At 39.1% G+C, this 22150-nt stretch overlaps 1 protein-coding gene and 1 pseudogene across 2 annotated transcripts in view; both read right to left on the reverse strand.

Moving 5' to 3' along the window:
- IGSF11 (immunoglobulin superfamily member 11) overlaps window positions 1–22150 on the reverse strand; it is a 147634-nt gene that overhangs the window by 11172 nt on the left and 114312 nt on the right. The gene's annotated exons all lie outside the window — the stretch shown is intronic.
- Window positions 12–20292, reverse strand: LOC309630021 (tetratricopeptide repeat protein 19, mitochondrial pseudogene; annotated as a pseudogene). The gene has a single exon. The product of its transcript is annotated as a tetratricopeptide repeat protein 19, mitochondrial pseudogene (transcript).

Consider the following 22150-nt stretch of genomic DNA (forward strand, 5'->3'; position numbering starts at 1 on the left):
CAAGTGAGGATTTAGGAAAGAAAATAAGAAAACCAAAGAAATCAGCAGAAGACTATAAAAAGAGATAAACAGTGAAGAGCTATCAATACCTTTTTTTGGAGAGATTTTTTTGGTTCATGAAGGTTAAAGACTAAAATAATAACATATGTTAAAGACCCGGAGCTATAGAGGACTGTCCTAAATAAGGGCAGTCTTAGAACTTAATCTGCAGATTAGTGTGAGGTCCTAAAGATGAGCAGCCTTCCCTGAGGAAATGTTGGCTAATGCCTATTTTAGAGAATTTATGATCAGAAACACCAAATTTTAATTCTGAGGAAATGCAATAACATACAAAGCTAAACTCATTATAATAATGTCTGCTTCATACTTGATGGAAAACATATCCTCTCTGTGCTCAAGGGTGTAGACTGTTACTCCCTTCCAACAACTATGATAACCATTTGTGTAAGTCCAGCTCCTCCAAGAAGTGGACACCAAGACAAGCAGGAGGTTTACTGGAGGAAATGGCAGTAAGGGAAATGGAGAGGAACCTGGAGCAAGCAAGGAGAGGCTCAGACTGCAGTACAGGTCTGGCCCCTGTGAAGGGGAGAGGGAAGGAAGGAGGGAGCGTCTCAGACTGCAACACAGCCTTATGGAAGTTTCCACCAGGCTGATGGGGAGTCCTTGAGCCAAGGTCACCTGTTAAAGTCGTCTTAGACCTTGCAGGAATGGGCCTGTATTAGCAGCCCCACTGTGCCCAGTGAACGGCTGGGAGCTGCCCAGGCGAAGCAGTGGTGGACGCTGCGGGAAGCCACTGGGGCTGTCAGTCAATTATGTTCCCACAGCAGGAGATCTGAGCCATGCATTTCCCAGGTGACCACACCGATATTACCAAGAAATATTGCAGTGGTTCACATTTTAGTAACTTATCAACATTAGGATAGTTGATTTATTCCTTACAAACAAAACGCAAATGACTTACAGTGATAATAAAAACCTAAGTTAATAGTTATTACTACGTGCCAAGCACTGGCTAAGCTTTTACACATATGATCTCAATCTTTACACTAACTCTTCACGGTATTGTTACCATCAATCCCATTGAACAGATAAGGAAACCGAGGCTTTAGATGAGTGATAAGATTACACAGCTGGGCAACAGGAACTGAACGGAGGGCTGTCCTACCTCTAAGCTCAGGCTGCACTTCGGTCTCCCTCAGGCAGTGCACAACTCTTCCAGCCACTCACCGCTCAAAAATAGCAGCAAATCAGGAAAAGCCTCCTGGTGGCACACTGGTGGCACAAAGTCCACACACTCCTAGGGCAACACCTGGAGCTATCTCTACCCTGTGCTGACAACTTCTACATGAAACTAAGATTTAGTCACCTAGTTTCTTCCGGCAACCCTCATTTCTATTTAGATCAAAGGCAGAAGCAGAGTCATTTAACAAATAAATATTTATTGAGCACCTTTCTGTGTGCTGGGTAACTTTTGAGGATGGTTACATCATGATGAACAAGACACACCCAGCCCTGTACCTTAACGAGACAAGTAGGTGAGAAATCACAATAAGTGGGGTAAGTGCCATCACTAGAGGATACAGAGTGCTTAAGAGGGGCATCTAGTGAGGATGAGCAAACTCTCAAAGAGCCCCAGACAGCAACCGCCCTCAGGGTTATCTCCCTGCCTTCTAACATAATATAGTGGGTAGTATTAACAAATGACTCAACAAACACACACTGAAATTAACTTCAATATACAGGCCAGGGAAGGGAGGGTTGTTTTTTTTTTTTTGCTTTTGTTTTTGTTTTTTAATGGGAGCATTTAAATGGTCGAACACATACTATATGGATATCTTACTATATGGATATCTTACTGACTTATACTTATGTCTTACTTGGACATATGAATTGTACTGTACACACCCAAGTCAATATACTTGGTGGTTATTTGGTTCACACTTGTGTGTTATTTCCTTTTCCTTAAAAACAAACAACTCTGATGGCTACCAATGTATGAGGCTTTTCAGTGAATTCACTCAGATAATTGGGTCCGTCTGGAGGGAAATTGTTTTCTCCTCCTCCGTGTTCTACCTGATTTCCCCGGCTCTCCTTAACCATCCCTCCGATGTGCTCCCCAGCGCCCTGTAATCCTTAGTGCTGGAACTTACCCCATTATTATAATTTCTTGCCTACTTGTCTCATTAAGATAAGGGACTGTGTTTGTCTTGTTCATCACTGTATCATCATCCTCAGAAATTACCCAGCACACAGAAAGGCGCTCAATAAATAAATAAATAAATGGGCTATCTTCTCAAGTGTCTATTGCGTACCACATACACTGCACTAAGAGCTTTACGTGTCTCATTTAATCGAACAAACCTTAAGTTTTATATTCCCTACTTTTCAAAGATGAAAAAGCTCAGAGAAGCTATGCAATTGGTCCAAGATCACACAGTACACAAGTAGCAGCACAAAAAATCAGGTCTGTCATGTCCAAAGCTCATAACCACCATACACACACTTGACTTTCTTGTAAGGTATTTAAAACCACAATATTCTGTGGGATGCATCTATAGGATATTTCCTAACCTTGCAATCAATGTCCCAATGTTGTGAGTATTAAACTAAGCCATCTATCTAACTCCACCTTCAATACATTAGCGAATGTCATCATGCAAGAAAACCATAATCTCTGGGCAACTAACCCCACAATTTCACACACTGTGTTGTTGTTTTCCTAAATCCTGAAATTCTAGAAATTTGATCAGCTCACACCAAACCAGTGATTTTGTTGACACTTCCATAGAGAGAATTTGGGAAATTTTTAACAGCTGATCTAAGCAGCATTCTGGCACGCAGAAAGAGGTAAACTGTAAAGATTCTAAAATAAAATAAAATGACAACTTCAAAAAAAAGGTGAAGTCACTGTTCTTTCCTCCTCGGTGAGGCTGACACACCACGCCGGAGTGAACTCAGAAAGTAATCAGAGAATGGGACAGACACGTGAGTAAGACAGGTCTAACCAGAAGCAGAAGAGGGCTGTTTAGGTAGTCAAGGCAACAACGCAGAGATGGGAGCACCTCTGCAGCCGGCACCAGACTGCTCCCTGCCACGGGCACAGGGCCCTTTCTGAAACGAAATGGGATGATTCCTCAATCTGTCACTTCACTTGGCCTGCTCTGGAGGAGAGTAATTTGTTGAAATGAAGTTAGAGAATAAATCTTCTTTAGATCTTCTTTCTTTTAAAGAATAGGGGAAGTTCAACAGTGTGGAACTGCAGTTTGGAAAGCAACAAATTGCATCACACCCCAGTTCACAGCAATACTGTATCCCACACAAGCTGTGTACCTGGACCAGAAGCCCTACAGAATTTAGAGAGAAATAAATGTAAGTGCACATCTCCACTTCCATCCTTTCTCCTTAGTTCCAGAACCACCTCTCTGCTGCCTAGTAGACGGTGCACTGGTTAAGAGCATGTGATCTAGACTCAGGCAGCCTGGGGTGGAACCTGCTCTACCACCTGCTAGCTAGGTGGTCATGAATGTGCTACCTCTTCTGCATCTATGTTATTGATTCCTCGTGTGTGACATGGAACTGCCGACATGTTTCTACATCACAGGCTACTGTGAGGACTGAGTGAGATAATGCACAGTACCCGGCAAGGCTTCCACGTTGGGATTCCCTCTTGGCATCGCTTGGGAAATTTACATCATTTTCTGATTCATAAGAGAAATCAAGAAATTGGGAAAATGTTGAATGTCTCCAAATTCCAATAAATATTAATACTCAGGATTTGAGGTTGAGAGATCAGACTTCCAAAATCAAATTACTCTATATTTTATATGATTTATGCATTTTTAAAATAATAAAGCGTGACCATAATAATAAACAGTGAGTCATTTCTTATATAAAAATTTCAGAAGTATTCTGTAGAAAAAAATAATGAACACATGGTTTATTGTTATTTGAACCAATATATTATGACATACTATATATTTCAAAAATATGTAAAAAATTATCTCAACCAGATACATTTGATGATAAAAAATAGTAAAAATTGGAACATTAACACAAAATAAATGCCAAAATAAAACCTATTTAAAATTCAAAGATAATATCACAAATACTTAATATTTAAACTCTGTCATTCTAAAAGAAAATTTAAAAACACTATACAGCATTAAGTATCCAACAGTCTTGATCTTTGTTTCACGCCAAATTTTCCAGACATAGAAAGAAAATTTTATTTCCTTTCTGTGTTGATGTTGGTTGAATTAGGATGGAGATAGACAGGGGAGACAGAGAGAACCTGTCCCCATTAAGAGAACATCCTAAGCACCTCTGAGGCAGACGTGAAGACACACACTGCTTCATATTAGTTCATCTCCTTTATTTAACAGTGAAAATACTCTGCCTTTTTGCCCTGATTTTCGTTTTGTCATTGAAATTGGTATTACTTTTGCCAATTCAGATTTTAAATCCATTTCTGATTTCATGTCAGTGTATTCTACAACAACATTCCCATCTACTTCTCTTAGCATTTCTGCTATTATTTTCAAAGAACTGTAATCTACAGCAAATACTCAAACACTAGGAAACACCAGTGGACATTACTGGGCAATATTTGAATAATGCAAGATTTATATCTCCTTGGTATTAATAACACTGCATAGAATCACACATCAAAATACTAAGCTAAGGATTTATTTTACTTCTAAAATCTGTTATTTATTGGAATACCACTCATGACATTTGTATAAAATATAATGGCTCATCACTGGCAACAGACGGGTCAGGAACACACACTTACAACACGGCAACAGCTACAATTAAGACTAACTGATTAGCTTGTGACTACTTTTCTCCTACATATTTCGGTCTAGGTTCCCAGAAATGTTGACTCTGAGCAGTCTTGCTTTTAACTTGACATCAGTAGATTCTTTCAAATCAAGATGTCCCTATGTTGATTGTTAAGATTTAACTATCAAAGGAGAATGGTGCTTAGTGCTCAAGAAACATCACCTGTTACCATTATCATTATTTCAGTCCCCATCTAGAGGTCTCAGAGGACCACTACCTCACTGCTTCCCTCAGGCAAAACTCTTAAGTATATCTTCTCTGAGTTAATAGTTACTGTTCATTCAATAGCTTAAGACAGAAATCTCAGTTAACTTTGACTCTTCTCTGAGTCCCAGTGTATCATCAAGCTCCATGTCTTGTTGATTTCTGGCTTCCATCTTTCTCGAATCCCACCCTGCCCCTATCCCTTCTCCATCTTGATCAGCAGGTCCTTAGTTCAGGCCCTCTTCATTTCTTTTTTTTTTTTTTAATTTTTATTTATTTATTTATTTATTTATTTATTTTTGGCTGTGTTGGGTCTTCGTTTCTGTGCAAGGGCTTTCTCTAGTTGCGACAAGCGGGGGCTACTCTTCATCGCGGTGCGCGGGGCTCTCACTATCGCGGCCTCTCTTATTGCGGAGAACAGGCTCCAGTCGCGCAGGCTCAGTAGTTGTGGCTCACGGGCCTAGTTGCTCCGCGGCATGTGGGATCGTCCCAGACCAGGGCTCGAACCCGTGTCCCCTGCATTGGCAGGCGGATTCTCAACCACTGTGCCACCAGGGAAGCCCCCTCTTCATTTCTTGATAGAGCTATTATTAAAGCCTCCTATCTGTGATCTGGCTGCCAATCTCTCATTCTGATGGCTGAGGCTGTTTCTAAAATGCAGATCTAGATATCTTCTCTGGCTTTATAAAAAGGCCAGTCAATATCCACAGCCTCAAGGACAACATCCAAATTCTTTGAATGCTATACAATGACTCTCACAATCTGGACCTGAACTTGCCAACCTCCTCTCTGGTCAAACCTTCATGAATCTTTATGTCAGATCATGAATCTTTATTCACGATCAAAGGTCAAACCTTCGTGAATCTTTATTCATAGTTCTTCTCACTTTAAAATGTCAAAATTTTTAGTGTGTGTGGGATCAAGATGGTAGAGTAGGAGGACTGGGCTCATCTCCCTCATGAATACATCAAAGCTACAACTATATATAGAACAAATCTCACTGAAATCAACCTGGGGACCAGCAGGATGGCTCTTCTACAACCAAGGCTGTAAAGAAAGATCCACACAGAGTCTGGTAGTCAGGGAGGAGAAGCGATCTGGTTGGGACCCCCACCTCTAGAGGGGGACACAGAAGAGGAGGGGATATCACAGGCTCGAGGATCCTCCCTGGGGAGTGAGGGGTCTGAGCCACATATTAGGCAGCCAAGCCCTGGGGTCCAGCACTAGGAAGACAAGCCCCCTTGGTGGTCTGAAAACCAACGTGGCTTACTGGAGGGCTGTAAGAAACCAAGACTACACTCTTGAAGAGTACATGCACAGACCTGCTTGCTGCCAGTCGCAGCACAGAACAGCAGACTGGAAACTGTGTGGAGCTCTGGCCAGCCTGCCAGGACCACCCTGGCATGCCCCCATCCGGCAATGGCAACCTGCTCCAGCCACTCTTGTTCCAAAGCTGCTCTCCACTAAGGTGGAGGCTGCTGTTGCCAACAAGTGTGCACACACTTTGAGAGAAGAGAACTTGGTCTGACCCCGGCCCTGCCTCTGACCAGGGCAAAGGCAGCCATGGCCAGTGCATGCTTTGGTGCACACACTCAGAAGGGTGAAAGGCTAGCTCCAGGGCAGAAACAGCCATCCCCTGAGCACGTGTCCCTGCACATACTGGGGAGGAAGCCAGCCCAGTAGTGTGGAACCAACCCCTCTGGCCCCAACCTAGCCTCTAACCCAGGTGCACACACAGGGGAAAAAGTGAAAGCAGCATAGAAGTGCAGCCCCAAATCCTCAGGTCCTGGCCATACCCCAAACCAAGGTTGAGAATGACATCACACCTGGGAGAAATCCAATTCCCTCAGAGGTCCTGCTCCAACCCCTATGTTCCCAATCCCACCCCCTGATAGGGTGGTGATGGCTACTGAGCACAGGAGAAGCTCCAACTCACACCTGGCTCCAGCTCTAGCCCCTCCATCTCCAGCCCTACCACCCATCAAGGTGGTAGCTGCCAGCATACCCCAGGTGAAGACACAGCCCATGCTCATTTCAGATCCAGTTCTCCCACCAAAGCCAATGGGCACATGCAGACTGCATAGGGACATTCCCACACAAGGACACACCTTCAAGACTGGGAAAGGTAACTGTTTCACCTAATTTCAGAGTCAGAGAAAGTTAAACAAAATAAGAAGAGGAAAGAATATGTTTCAAACAAAAAACAGAAACAAAAACAAAAAACCTTGACAAAACCCTAATAAAACAGAGATAAGTAATTTACCTGATAAACAGTTCAAAGCAATGGTAATGAGAATGACAACTGAACTTGGGAAAAGAATACATGAACAGAGTGAGAACTTTAATAGAGAACTAGAAAACATAAAAAAGAACCAGACAGAGCAGAAGAATATAGTAAGTGAAATGAAAAATACAGTAGAGGGAATTAACAGCAGATAAAGTGATACAGAAGAATGCACAAGTGATCTGAAAGACAGAATAATGGAAATCACCCAATCAGAACAGCAAAAAGAAAAACAGATTTAAAAAATGAAAATAGTTTAAAGGACCTCGAGGACAACATAAGTGTACTAACATTTGCATTATAGGAGTCCTATAAGGAGAAGAGAGAGAGAGAAAGAAGTAGAAAATGTATTTGATGAAATTATGGTTGAAAACTTCCTGAACTTGAAAAAGGAAACAGATATACAGGTCCAGGAAGCACAGAGAGTCCCAAACAAGATGAACCCAAAGAGACTCACACTAAGAATTAAAATGGCAAAAGTTAAAGATAAAGAGAGAATTTTAAAAGCAGCAAGAGAAAAACCAAGAGTCACATACAAGGGAACCAATATAAAGCTATCAGCTGATTTTTTTGCAGAAACTTTGCAGACCAGAAGGGAGTAGCATATATATTCAAAGTGCTGAAAGGGATAACACCTACAACCTAGGACACTCTACCCTGCAAGATTATCATCTACAATTGAAGGAGCGATACAAAGCTCCTCAAACAAGCAAAAACTGAGAGATCATCAATACTAAGCTGACCTTACAAGAAGCATTAGAGGGTCTTCTTTAAGTAAAAAAGGCTACAACAAGAAATAAGAAATTATAGGAAGGGAAAAATCCCACTGGTAAAAGCAAATATATAGGAAAGGCTGAGAATCAACCAGTTAAAGAAGTGAGCACAAAGGTTAAAAGACAAAAATTGTAAAGTAAACTTTAACTACAATAAACAATTAAGGGATTGACACAAAGATATAAAATATGACATCAAAAACAGAAAATGTGGGGGAGAGGAATAAAAATGTAGTACTTTTAGAATGTGCTTAAACTTAAGTGACTATCAGTTTAAAACAAGCAAATATAATTATAGGTCAACATATATGAACTCCACGGTAAGAGCAAATCAAAAACCTACAATAGGTACACAAAAACTACAGAGAAAGAAACACAAACATAACACTAAAGAAAATCACCAAACCACAAGGGAAGGGACTAAAAGAAGAAGAAAAGAACAGGGAAGAACTACAAAAACAACCAGAAAACAAGTAATAAAATGGCAATAAGTACTTACCTATCAATAAGCACTTTAAATGTCAACGGACTAAATGCTCCAGTCAAAAGACATAGGGTGGCTGATCAGAAAAAACAAACAAGACCCATCTATATGCTGCCTACAAGAGACTCACAGTGCTAAAACCCACATAGACTAAAAGTGGGAGAATGGAAAAAGATATTCCATGCAAATGGAAACAATAAGAAAGCTGGGGTAGCAACACTCATATCAGACAAAGTAGACTTTAAAATAAAGTCTATAAAAAAAGACAAAAAGGTCATTATATAATGGTAAAGGGATCAATACAAGAAGAGGATATAAAACTCATTAACATATATGCACATAATATAGGAACACCAAAATATATAAAGCAAATGTTAATAGATATAAAGGAAGAAATTGACAATAATACAATAATAGTAAGGGACATTAACACCTCACTTACATCAATGGATAGATCATCCAGACAGAAAATCAATAAAGAAACAGTGGCCTTAAATGACACAGTAGACCAGATGGACTTAATAGATATCTATAGGACATTCCATACAAAACAAAAGAATGCACATTCTTTTCAAATGCACATGGAATGTTCTCCAGGATAGATCAATCGTTAGGCCACAAAACAAGTCTCAACAAAATTAAAAGGGATATAAATTATATCAAACATATTTTCCAACCATAATTGTATGAAACTAGAAATCAATTATAGGAAGAAAAATAGGAAAAACAGAAATACATAGAGACTAAACAACATGTTACCAAAAAACTAATGGGTCAATGAAGAAATCAAAGAGGAAATCATAAAATACCTTGAGACAAATGAAAATAAAAACACAATTTTCCAAAATTTATGGGATGTCGCAAAAGCAGGTCTACTGGGGTAAGTTTATAGCAATACAGACCTTCTTCAAGAAACAGGAAAAATCTCAAATAAACAACCTAACCTACCATCTAAAGAAATGAGGAAAAAAAACAAACAAACAAAGTCAGAAAAAGGAAGGAAATAATAAAGATCAGAGTGGAAATAAATAAAAGAGACCAAAAGAAAAGAAAAGATCAGTGAAACCAAGAGCTAGTTTTTCAAAAAGATAAGCAAAATTAATAAGCTTTTTGCCAGGCTCATTGAGAAAAAAAGAAAGGGGATAAAAATAAACAAAATAAGAAATGAAAGAGAATAAATTACAACTGATATCACAGAAATACAAACAATCATAAGAGAATACTATGAACAGTTATATGCCGACAAATTGGTCGAGCTAGAAGAGATGGATAAATTCCTAGAAACATACAATCTTCCAAGATTGAATCAGGAAGAAATAGATAACCTGAACAAACTGATTACTAGTATTGAAAATAAATCAGTAATTAAAAAAAAAAACAAAATCTCCCAACAAAGAAAAGTCCAGGACTAGATAGCTTCACAGGGGAATTCTACCAAACATATACAGAAGAGTTCATACCTATCCATCTTATACTGTTCCAAAAATTAAAGAGGAAGGAACACTCCTAAATTCATTCTATGAGGCCACCGTCACCCTGATACCAAAACTAGATAACAATACTACCCTAAAAATTACAGGTCAATATTTCTGAAGAACAAATATGCAAAAACCCTCAACAAAATATCAGCAAACCAAATTCAACAGTATATAAAAAGAATCATACACCTTGATCAAGTGGGATTTATTCCAGGGATGCAAGGATGGTTCAGTATCCACAAATCAGTCAATGTGATATACCACATTAACAAAAGGAAGGATAAAAATCACATGATCATTTAGATAGATGCAGAAAAAGCATCTGACAAAATTCAACACCCATTCATGATAAAAAACTCTCAACATAGTTGGTATAAAAGAACATATCTCAAAATAATAAAGGCCATTTATGACAAACCCACAGTTAACAACATACTCAATGGGGAAAATCTGAAAGGTTTTCCTCTAAAATCAGGAACAAGACAAGCATGTCCATTCTCACTATTTCTATTTAACACAACATTGGAAGTCCTAACCACAGCAATCAGATAAAAAAAATTTAAAAAGGGAAGAAGTAAAACTGTCACTATTTGCAGATGACACAATGTTATATATAGAAAGCCCTAAATTCTCCACCAAAAAACTACTAAAACTAATAAATGAATTTAATCAAGTTGCATGATATAAGATCAATATACAGAGATCTGCTTCTTTTCTATACATCAATAATAAACTATCAGAAAGGGAATACAAGAAAGAATCCCATTTACAATCATATCAAAAAGAATAAAATACCTAGGAATAAATTTAACCAAAGAGATGAAAGGCCTATACTTAGAAAACTATAACACACTGATGAAGGAAACTGAAGATGATACAAAGATATGGAAAGATATCCTGTGTTCATGGATTGGAAGAACTAATATTGTTAAAATGTCCATACTACCCAAAGCAATCTAGAGATTTAATGCAATCCCTATCAAAATACCCATGACATTTTTCACAGAACTAAAACAAATGATCCTAAGATTCATATGGAACTGCCAAAGACCCCTAGTATCCAAAGCAATCTTTAGGGGGAAAAAAAAAACAAAGCTGGAGGTATAATCCTCCCTGACTTCAGAATATACTACAAAGCTACAGTAATCAAAACAGTATGTTACAAAAAACAGACACATAGATCAATGAAACAGAATAGAGAGTCCAGAAATAAACTCATGCACACATGGGCCAGTTAATCTACAAGAAAGGAGGCAAAAATACACAATGGGAAAAGTCAGTCTCTTCAATGAGTGGTGTTGGGAAAACTGAACAGCTACCTGTAAAAAGATGAAATTAGAACATTTTCTCACACCACATACAAAAATAAATTCAAAATGGATTAAAGACTTAAATGTAAGATTGAAAACTATAAAACTCCTAGAAAAAAACATAGGCAATACACTCTTTCACATAAGTGTTACCAATATTTTTGGACCTGTTTCTTTAGGCAAAGGAAGCAAAAGCAATAATAAACAAATGGAATCTAATTAAACTTAAAGGCTTTTACACAGTGCAGGAAACCACATACAAAATGAAAAAAATAACCTACTGAATGGGAGAAGATATTTGAAAATGACATGTCTGGTAATGGGTTAATAGCCAAAATACATAAACAGTTCATACACCTCAATATCTAAAAAGCAAACAACCTGGTTAAAAATTGGGCAGAAGACCTGACTAGACATTTTTCCAAAGAAGACATACAGATGGCCAACAGACATATGAAAATATGTTCAACATTGCTAGTTATCAGGGAAATGCAAATCGAAAGAACGAGCTATCACTTCACACTGTCAGAATTGCTACTGTAAAAAAGACAACAAATAATAAATGTTGGCAACGATATAGAGAAAAGGGAACATACACTGTCAGTGGGAATGTAAATTTTTATACCCACTATGGAAAACAGCATGGAGGTTTTTCAAAGAAACTGAAAATAGAACTTCCATATGATCCAGCAATTCCACTGCTGGGTATATATCCAAAGAAAATGAAAACATAAATTCAAAGAGATGTATGCGGGGGCTTCCCTGGTGGCGCAGTGGTTGAGAATCTGCCTGCTAATGCAGGGGACACGGGTTCGAGCCCTGGTCTGGGACGATCCCACATGCCGTGGAGCGACTGGGCCCGTGAGCCACAACTGCTGAGCCTGCGCATCTGGAGCCTGTGCTCCGCAACAAGAGAGGCCGCGATAGTGAGAGGCCCGCGCACCGCGATGAAGAGTGGCCCCCACTTGGCGCAGCTAGAGAAAGCCCTAGCACAGAAACGAAGACCCAACATAGCAATCAATCAATCAATCAATAAATCTTTAAAAAAAAAAAAAGAAAGCAGGTGGATTCTTCTTAAGCCGCTGCCCTTTAAAAAAAAAAAAAGAGATGTATGCAACCTAATGTTCATAGCAGCATTATTTACAATAGCCAAAATATGGAAGCAACTTAAATGTCCATCAACAGATGAAAGGATAAAGAAGATGTGGCGGGGGGGAATACACACACACACACACACACACACACAAACACACACACAGAGGAATACTCAGCCATAAAAAAGAATGAAATTCTGCCATTTGCAACAACATGGATGGGCCTGGACGGTATTGTTCAGTGAGGTAAGTCAGACAGAGAAAGACAAAAATTGTATGTTTTCACTTATATATGGAATCTAAAAAATAAAACAAATGAATGAACATAACAAAACAGACTCAGAGATACAGAGAACAAACTAGGGGTTACCAGTGGGGAAAGTGGTTGGTAGAGGGTCAAGGAAGGGGAAGGGAATTAAGAGGTACAAACTACAAGGTATATAAAAAAAAAAAAAGATACAATGATGTAACGTACAACACAGGAGATATAGCCAATATTTTATAATAACTTTAAATGGACTATAATCTATAAAAATATTGAATCACTATGTTGTATATCTGAAACTAATATAACATTGTAAATCAACTATACTTCAACAAAAAAGTCAAACTTTTATGCTTGTAAGATTTTGCATGCATGGTTCTCTCTATTGATAAGAACCGCTTTTACCTGGTAAAACATCTACTCATCCCTTAAGATCCTTTTCTTCTCAGGAACTTCATTCCCTATAAAGTCCTTCCTAAACTCTTCAGGGAGAATTAATACTTCTATCATTTTAACTTTATAGCACTATAAACACTTTAATAGCATTAAATACATAGCACTGTAGTTATCTCTTTATATTGGTCTCCCCCATTAGACAGTGAACCCTAGAATGGAGATATATCTCTTTATTTTTATATTCCTTTACCTTCCCCAACACTCTATCCTAAAGCAGTTGCACAGAATAAGTGCTGTGTCTGTGTATGTGTACACACACACACACACACACACACACACTAAAAGAATGAATGAATGTATGAACAAATGAATGCAGTTATGATAATCGCTCGTATTTAATTTTTTCAGAAGAGGGAGTAATGAACACTGCATAGGACTAGCTTCTTTATGTCTGAGGGCAAAATAAAGGGGAAGTCTTATCTTTGGTCAGAATAACATCTCGATGAAGAGGAAATAAGCCCCTGTTTATTGGGCAAATTAAGTGGCTGAAGACTTTTCTGCTCCCCATGAGAGAAAAATGGACACACTCTCACTGGGAAGGGAAACAGAGTGGGAGTTCAAGAAGGAGAATCAAGATTCCTGAGGCTTCCCAGCCTGGCAGGAGAATGGGAGTGCTTTCTATCAGTGGACTTTGGGCAAACCTGGTATCCTCTCTGGGCCTCAGTCTCCTCCCTTGTAACATGATAGTGTTGGACTACAGTGATAGTTAAGATGTTCCATCTATGATCTCCATACCAGGTTCTGCACAGAGTTCTCAAGCAAGCAGGACAGTTAATCATCTCTCTTCACTGCATTAAATTATGAAAGGATAAGGACAACAGAAGGTTTCTTAGGAACCATGAAGGAAAAATGCATAATTTATAAAGAACATTGAAATAATCAGTAGAAGGTATGGGATAGGGTGTAAAAGAAAAAGCTGGGTAAATAGAAAACATAAAATATGGTATTAGAAATTAACTTAAGTATATCCAGTATCAAAATTAATGTAAATGGATTCAATCAATCAAAGGAAAAATGTTCTCAGATTGTAGACTGGAAACCAAACTAGATCCAGACATGCTGTTTACAAGAGATACACCTAAAACATAAAGTATGGAAACCCGAAAGTAAATGAACCAAAAAAGAGAAACATAACAATAAGAATTAACCAAAGAAAGCTATTACAGGGGTTTTAATATCAGTTAAAATAACACAAAAATGCATATTAAGCATAGAGAATCAGTGAGATATAACAACCTATAAGTAACAGAGGCCCAGGATAGGTTAAAAAAAAGAAGGCATAATTGACAAATCCACAATCCTATTATGTGATTTTTAAACAAATCTCTCACATAAAATACTAGCTGAAACAAATAAAATATTGGTAAAGATATAAAGTATTTGAATAATACGACTAACAAATATAAATTTTAAGAAATATATATGTATATATACCCCCATTGTAGCACCTGTAAGTGGACAAAATAGCTCCTACTATTCTCTGTCTTGCTTACTCCATGCCAAACACACTGTCTTCTTTGTCCTAAAACACCTCTGCCTTATTCGTACTGTTTCAGAGAATAGAAAAAGAGGAAGAACTGCCCAACTCATTTTATCATCTGATACTAAAACTCAACCAAGGATAACACAAGACAGAAAAATATGGGCCATTCTCACTTATGATGACAGATGAGAAAGTTCTATTAAAATATCAGCATACTGCATATTAGCAATTTATTAAAAACTCATCACAAATAGACTTTATTCCAGAAATGCAAGGCTGTTTTAATGTTTGAAAAATCTATTAATTTAATTCACTTGTTGACATTTGGGGCTGGATAAGCCCCTGTGGGGGCTGACCTGTGCATACAGGATGTTCAGCAGCATCCCTGGCCTCTACCTACTAGCTGCCAGTAGCACCTTCCTCCCAGCTGTGACAACCAAAAATGTCTCCAGACACTGCCAAATGAAACTGTCCCTGGTTGAGAACCCACTGATGCAGAGGCTGATGAACTGTCTCATGCATTATGTTTCCACTTAATGGGACCTGGGCCAACTATACAGGCCTAATGAGACACTGCCCAGACTGCTATATTTTGCTTCAGATAATATCCATCAAACATAGTTTTCACTTATTTTAGAATTCAAAGTTTTATATACCAAAAAAACAATACTAAATCCACTTTATTATTCCTCTGTATAAAATCATAGTATACCTCCACAGGATGCTGGTTCTAAATTTACGCAATATCTACTATCCACATGTAAACTATATGAGGACAACTTTTTGGTAACTTTTATTGCAACATAATTTTATTTTATTTATTTATTTTATTGCAGAGTGCCTAGTTTATTATGAAAGGGTTCTCCCAGTATGTACACAGGAACCCAAAGTATCAGTTTATCCTGCCCACACCCCCACCAAAGGCATATCAGCAACAACAGTGTTCCTTCATGGTACCTAGAATTGCAGAACTGCTGGGGTGAAAACATCATCGATGCCCTCCGTGTTGTATACTTTACACACTCTGAGGCAGTGTGATAAAGCTCTCAACACAGCAGCCTATCCAGGTAAGGACATCCACCGAATGCATTCTCCCAGGGCTAAGAGAGAATCTCACTACACACGAAGATACTGAGACCCAAACTCCAAAAGCCAGAGCTAGGGTCCAGGGCACTGGTTCTTCTACAGCACCAGTAGGACACATCAGAGCGACTGGGAAGCTTTCAACACTACACCTATAGGGCCCCACTCGGAGTCAGAGGGTTTGGGGACACCTGTGACCGGATGCAGAGGAGTGAATGCTCAGAGAGCAGGGACGCGGGAGGTCGTCATTCCTTGCCCTCCTTTTTTCATAGTTGTATATAACCAGATACATACAAAAACATACAGTTGGCTTTTATTTATATTCAAATGTGCACTATACTTTCAAGTGCCTAATTCCCACTTTAAAACTTCATGCTGGAGGCTGGTGGCAGGCCAAGATATTACTTTTTTATACATTAAATCCCACACTGGGCTTCAGGAGATAGATGATAAGAGAAAATAACTCACTGTTATAGACCGGTAGCTCTGGTCTGCCAGGTATTGATAAAATAAGAGAAGGCAGCAAATCGGTGGACAAAAATCTTATGGGAGAGATGCCTGGCTGAAATACCAGACTCTACCCCAGAGGGAAACTGGCCTCTCTTAATCTAGAGCTATACTCGGACCAGCATGGACAGCACCTAACCAACCATCTGTTACAATGGAAAGCATCAACTGACACCTGTCCTTAGAAGCAGGATCAGGTGGGGGTGAAAGTTTTCTTTGCACAACAAAAGTGGCCGTGTATACAGTGTATACAGCTTGTCCTCCACCAAGGCTAAGTTGAGGGGACTCGAGTATCAAGGACAAAGGATTTAAGCCAATGATCAGGGTGCCGCTGGGACTGGAATAAGAGGTGTTAGTAGGCGTTCCCTACAACAAAAAGGGGTCTAGAGCTTGGTAACTGTACGACAAAGGTCTACCTTTTCTTGACAGCTCAGCCAGCTCTTCCCAGATGTGCTGCGCAGAAACCGCATCTCTTTTCAGCTTCGCTCACTTCAGTGCTTCCTGGTAGATCTCTTCTGCTTGTGCATATCGTTCTCTGTGCGTCAGGGCTGCAGCCAGATTACTGAGCAGCACGTGGAGCTCAGGGTGCTCCACCTGTCTCACCAGGTCTGACGCCCTCTGCGCGTGAACATAAGCCTCGCTGGAGCGGCCCTGTGCATATAGGGTGGTGGCCAGGTCAATCAGCAGCACGATGGTCTGTGGGTGTCTTCCTCCTAGTATTTCTTCAGAGATCTGTAAAGGTTCTTCATACATCCTTTGTGCCTGTGATGGCTGCTTGGAGAGCAGAACGTAGTGGGCACAGGTGTCTAGGCACATGCCCAACAGGAGGTGGATGTTGGCTTTTTCTTCCACTGACAAAGTGTCTTCTGATAATTCCTTTTCTCTTTCAATTTTTTCCTCTAGAGCTGAAATGCAGAATTATAGCCAGCAAGAGCCAATTCCTGTCTATCCTGAGCAGTATAAGTAGTGGCCAGCTTTAGAGAGATTTGTATTATTGCATTGTCTTCCTGTTGCATGGCCCCTCCAAGCAAGTAACTCATTGCTGTCCTAAAAAGTTTTTCCACATTTTCAAGCTGACCCCGTATAAATGATAAGTTGGTCATCAAATCATAAGTGTAAAAGTGATGGCATTCTTGTTATCACTCTTATAGGCAAGATGAAGAGCATCATGCAAAATTAGCTTCGCCTCTTCTGGCTCATCTTTCATGATGCACAACTGCCAGCCGCAGCAGTTGTGAAATTGTGAAATTTTTTGTTCTAGTTCTGTGAAAAATGCCATTGGTAGTTTGATAGGGATTGCACTGAATCTGTAGATTGCTTTGGGCAGTATAGTCATTTTCACAATGACTTGGATTCTTCCAATCCAAGAACATGGTATATCTCTCCATCTGTTGGTATCATCTTTAATTTCTTTCATCAGTGTCATAGTTTTCTGCACACAGGTCTTTTGTCTCCTTAGGTAGGTTTATTCCTAGGTATTTTATTCTTTTTGTTGCAATGCTAAATGGGAGTGTTTCCTTAATTTCTCTTTCAGATTTTTCATCATTAGTGTACAGGAATGCAAGAGATTTCTGTGCATTAATTTTGCATCCTGCTACGTTACCAAATTCGTTGATTAGCTCTAGTAGTTTTCTGGTAGCATTTTTAGGATTCTCTATGTATAGTATCATGTCATCTGCAAACAGTGACAGCTTTACTTCTTTTCTGATTTGGATTCCTTTTATTTCTTTATCTTCTCTGATTGCTGTGGCTAAAACTTCCAAAACTATGTTGAATAATAGTGGTGAGAGTGGACAACCTTGTCTTGTTCCTGATCTAAGTGGAAATGGTTTCAGTTTTTCACCATTTAGAATGATGCTGGCTGTGGGTTTGTCATATATGGCCTTTATTATGTTGAGGTAAGTTCCCTCTATGCCTACTTTCTAGAGTTTTTATCATAAATGGGTGCTGAATTTTGTCGAAAGCTTTTTCTGCAATTATTGAGATTATCATATGGTTTTCATCCTTCTATTTGTTAATATGGTGTATCACATTAATTGATTTGCATATATTGAAGAATCCTTGCATTTCTGGGATAAAACCCACTTGATCATGGTGTATGATCCTTTTAATGTGCTGTTGGATTCTGTTTGCTAGTATTTTGTTGAGGATTTTTACATCTATGTTCATCAGTGATATTGGCCTATAGTTTTCTTCCTTTGTGACATCTTTGTCTGGTTTTGGTATCAGGGTGATGATGGCCTCATAGAATGAGTTTGGGAGTGTTCCTCCCTCTGCTAAATTTTGGAAGAGTTTGAGAAGGATAGGTGTTAGCTCTTCTCTAAATGTATGATAGAATTCGCCTGTGCAGCCATCTGGTCCTGGACTTTTGTTTGTTGGAAGATTTTTAACCACAGTCTCAACTTCAGTGCTTGTGATTGGTTTGTTTATATTTTCTATTTCTTCCAAGTTCAGTCACAGAAGGATGTGCTTTTCTAAGAATTTGTCCATTTCTTCCAGGTTGCCCATTTTATTGGCATATAGTTGCTTGTAGTAATCTCTCATGATCCTCTGTATTTCTGCAGTGTCAGTTGTTACTTCTCCTTCTTCATTTCGAATTCTATTGAGTCTTCTACCTTTCTCTCTTGATGAGTTTGGCTAATGGTTTATCAATTTTGTTTATCTTCTCAAAGAACCAGCTTTTAGTTTTATTGATCTTTGCTATCGTTTCCTTCATTTCTTTTTCATTTATTTCTGATCTGATCTTTATGATTTCTTTCCTTCTGCTAACTTTGGGGTTTTTTTGTTCTTCTTTCTCTAATTGCTTTAGGTGTAAGGTTAGGTTGTTTATTTGAGATGTTTCTTGTTTCTTGAGGTAGGATTGTATTACTATAAACGTCCCTCTTAGAACTGCTTTTGCTGTACCCCATAGGTTTTGGGTCATCGTGTTTTCATTGTCATTTGTTTTTAGGTATTTTTTGATTTCCTCTTTGATTTCTTCAGTGATCTCTTGGTTATTAAGTAGTGTATTGTTTAGCCTCCATGTGTTTGTATTTTTTACAGAGTTTTTCCTGTAATTGATATCTAGTCTCATAGCATTGTGGTCGGAAAAGACACCTGATATGATTTCAATTTTCTTAAATTTACCAAGGCTTGATTTGTGACCCAAGATATGATCTACCCTGGAGAATGTTCCATGGGCACTTGAGAAGAAAGTGTATTCTGTTGTTTTCGGATGGAACGTCCTATAAATATCAATTAAGTCCATCTTGTTTAATGTATCACTTAAAGCTTGTGTTTCCTTATTTATTTTCATTTTGGATGATCTGTCCATTGGTGAAAGTGGGGTGTTAAAGTTCCCTATTATGATTGTGTTACTGTTGATTTCCCCTTTTATGGCTGTTAGCATTTACCTTATGTATTGAGGTGCTCCTATGTTGGGAGCATAAATATTTACAATTGTTATATTTTCTTCTTGAATTGATCATTATGTAGTGTCCTTCTTTGTCTCTTGTAATAGTCTTTATCTTAAAGTCTATTTTGTCTGATATGAGAATTGCTACTCCAGCTTTCTTTTGATTTCCATTTGCATGGAATATCTTTTTCCATCCCCTCACTTTCAGTCTGTATGTGTCCATAGGTCTGAAGTGGGTCTGTCGTAGACAGCATATATACGGGTCTTGTTTTTGTATCCATTCAGCCAGTCTAGGTCTTTTGGTTGGAGCCTTTAATCCATTTACATTTAAGGTAGTTATTGATATGTATGTTCCTATTACCATTTTCTTAATTGTTTTGGGTTTGTTATTGTAGGTCTTTTCCTTCTCTTGTGTTTCCTGCCTAGAGAAGTTCCTTTAGCATTTGTTGTAAAGCTGGTTTGGTGGTGCTGAATTCACTTAGCTTTTGCTTGCCTGTAAAGGTTTTAATTTCTCCGTCGAATCTGAATGAGATCCTTGCTGGGTAGAGTAATCTTGGTTGTAGGTTTTCCCCTTTCATCACTTTAAATATATCATGCCACTCCCTTCTGGGTTGCAGAGTTTCTGCTGAAAGATCAGCTGTTAACCTTATGGGGATTCCCTTGTATGTTATTTATTGTTTCTCCCTTGCTGCTTTTAATATTTTTTCTTTGTGTTTAATTTTTGATAGTTTGATTAATATGTGTGTGGTGTGTTTCTCCTTGGATTTATCCTGTATGGGACTCTCTGCACTTCCTGGACTTGATTGACTATTTCCTTTCCCATATTAGGGAAGTTTTCAACTATAATCTTCAAATATTTTCTCAGTCCCTTTCTTTTTCTCTTCTTCTTCTGGGACCCCTATAATTCGAATGTTGGTGCGTTTAATGTTGTCCCAGAGGTCTCTGAGACTGTCCTCAATTCTTTTCATTCTTTTTTCTTTATTCTGCTCTGCGGTAGCTATTTCCACTATTTTATCTTCCAGGTCACTTATCTGTTCTTCTGCCTCAGTTATTGTACTACTGATTCCTTCTAGAGAATTTTTAATTTCATTTATTGTGTTGTTCATGATTGTTTGTTTGCTCTTTAATTCTTCTAGGTCCTTGTTAAATGTTTCTTGTATTTTCTCCATTCTATTTCCCAGATTTTGGATCATCTTTATTATCATTACTCTGAATTCTTTTTCAGGTGACTGCCTATTTCCTCTTCATTTGTTTTGTCTGGTGGGTTTATACCTTGCTCCTTCATCTGCTGTGTATTTGTCTGTCTTTTCATTTTGCTTAACTTACTGTGTTTGGGGTCTCCTTTTTGCAGACTGCAGGTCTGTAGTTCCCATTGTTTTTGGTGTCTGCCCCCAGTGGCTAAGGTTGGTTCAGTGGGTTGTGTAGGCTTCCTGGTGGAGGGGACTAGTGCCTGTGTTCTGGTGGATGAGGCTGGATCTTGTCTTTCTCATGGGCAGGACCGTGTCCAGTGGTGTGTTTTTGGGTGTCTGTGACCTTATTATGATTTTAGGCAGCCTCTCTGCTAATGGGCGGGGCTGTGTTCTTGTCTTGCTAGTTGTCTGGCATGGGGTGCCCAGAACTGGAGCTTGCTGTTTGTTGAGAGGAGCTGGGTCTTAGCGTTAAGATGTAGATCCCTGGGAGAGCTTTCGCTGTATGATATTACATAGAGCTGGGAGGTCTCTGGTGGACCAATGTCCTGAACTCGGCTCTCCCACCTCAGAGGCACAGGCCTGACACCCGGCCGGAGCACCAAGACCCTGTCAGTCGCACGGCTTTTGGGAAGTCTGAGGTTCTGCCAGAGTTCAGTAGGTGTTCTGTAGGAGCTGTTCCACATTTAGTTGCATTTCTGATGTATTTGTGTGGAGGAAGGTGATCTCCACCTCTTACTCCTCCGCCATCTTGAAGGTCTCTCCAACAGAACTGATAGTGTGACTTGCTCAGGTACGTCGTTCATTCTGTGGCTTCCACCGTTCAGGTCCAGAGTCAGTCATTTGTTAGCAACACATACATATCTTCAAAGGCAATGCTGCTCCAGGGACCAGTGCAAAGCAGTCATTGGGCGCCCAGACCTCGTGTCGGGGAGGCTGGTCTGCTTGTCCTGGAGCTTCGGCCTGAGGGGCAGGCATCCGAGATAGCGCTTAGCTAGACTTGCTGCCTGGCGGGCACCGTCTCTGGCTTTCTCTCCCTGCCTGGCTCTCACTGGGGTGCCATCTTTTTTTTTTAAATCATAGAATCTTAATGCTGATACAGAGGACCTTGGAGATGATATTGTTAAATCGCCTTATTTTACAAAAAGGCAACAAAGAGGTGAACTGTCACAGAAATAGTTACTGGAAAATCTAGAACTTGAATATAGTTTTCAGGATTTCAAGACAAGAGCTAATTTAAACATGCCACTTACAATGGTACTATTAACAGATTAGTCCACCAAAAAAAAAAAAAAAAAGCTATTTA

The sequence above is a fragment of the Balaenoptera borealis genome (assembly GCF_965194805.1).
Source record: "Balaenoptera borealis genome assembly, chromosome: 5".
NCBI classification, from domain to species: Eukaryota; Metazoa; Chordata; class Mammalia; order Artiodactyla; family Balaenopteridae; genus Balaenoptera; species Balaenoptera borealis.